This window comes from Etheostoma spectabile, chromosome 8 (assembly GCF_008692095.1).
Source record: "Etheostoma spectabile isolate EspeVRDwgs_2016 chromosome 8, UIUC_Espe_1.0, whole genome shotgun sequence".
NCBI lineage: Eukaryota > Metazoa > Chordata > Actinopteri > Perciformes > Percidae > Etheostoma > Etheostoma spectabile.
This window is the reverse complement of record NC_045740.1, coordinates 19,105,904-19,107,130: the sequence shown is the minus strand read 5'-3', so window position 1 is coordinate 19,107,130 and position 1,227 is coordinate 19,105,904. Positions and strand designations below refer to the sequence as shown.

Below are 1,227 nucleotides of genomic sequence, written 5' to 3'. Positions count from 1 at the left end.
CAAGGCAGCTTTATCTGTAGAGCACATTTCAGCAACAGGGCAATTCAAAGTGCTTTACCTAAAATTAGTTAAACAGATAAAACACAAGTACAAACAGTTAAAAATCATAAGCATTAAAAACCGTAAACACATAATAGACAGTTAAAACTAAAAGACCATTAGGACACATAAAACACAAGAATAAAGTTAAGTGCAGCACTCTTGCTAGTTATAAATCCCTTAACGGTTTAGGTCCAAAATATTTCTTTTTGTAACTTTTTTTATTGCCTTTCCACAGGTTACAGCAACAACTTTTACACCGACAAAAAAAAAAAAAAAAAAAAAAAAAAAAAAAAAAAAAGGTAAATTTCAACAATACATATATATACACACACTATATAGGTTAAGCATCAGCAGTGTCGGATGTCCACCTGCAGCAACGCCCATCTTTTCAGTCTTTCAGCATCCTCCCATCACAATCCATATCTTTTCCACATCACTCACCACAAAAACACTGACATATCATTCAGATCAGCAGAAACCATAACTCTTAAACACAAAGTGGTAGCTTCAGTCTTTCACGGATTAATCGTTCAGAACTGTGTCAAGTAAGGGCCCATACTTTCAAAAATACTTCTGTCTATTATTCATTTTAAAATCAGCTGTTCATCCAAAAACATTTCTGATCTGCTACTACACTATGACCCCCCCAGACCTCTCAGGTCATCTGGGACAGGTCTCTACTACCTATGACCCCCCCAGACCTCTCAGGTCATCTGGGACAGGTCTGCTACTACACTATGACCCCCCAGACCTCTCAGGTCATCTGGGACAGGTCTACTTTCTGTCCCCGAGTCAGAACTAAACAGGTGAAGCAGCGTTCAGTTTCTATGCTCCTCATATCTGGAATAAACCTCACAGAAACCTGCAGATCCGCTGCTACTCTCAGTTCTTTTAAATCAAGGCTGAAGACCTTTTCTTTTTTGATGTAGTCTTTCTTATACGACTGCTCATTTCTTTAAATTTCTTATGCTGCACTGTAACTTTATTCTGTGTTTTATGTGTCCTAATGTTTCTATTTTGTTTTTAACTGTCTATTCATGTGTTTTATTAGTTTTTAATGCTTATGATTTTTAGCTGTTTGTACTTGTGTTTTATCTGTTTAACTGATTTTGTGTAAAGCACTTTGAATTGCCCTGTTGCTGAAAGCTGCCTTGCCTTGCAGCATAAGAAATTTAAAGAAATGAG

At 36.7% G+C, this 1,227-nt stretch overlaps 1 protein-coding gene across 8 annotated transcripts in view; it reads left to right on the top strand.

Annotated features, from left to right (window-relative positions):
* The window catches only part of ptprz1a (protein tyrosine phosphatase receptor type Z1a), a 168,935-nt gene that overhangs the window by 61,037 nt on the left and 106,671 nt on the right, over nt 1-1,227 (top strand). The window lies entirely within an intron of this gene.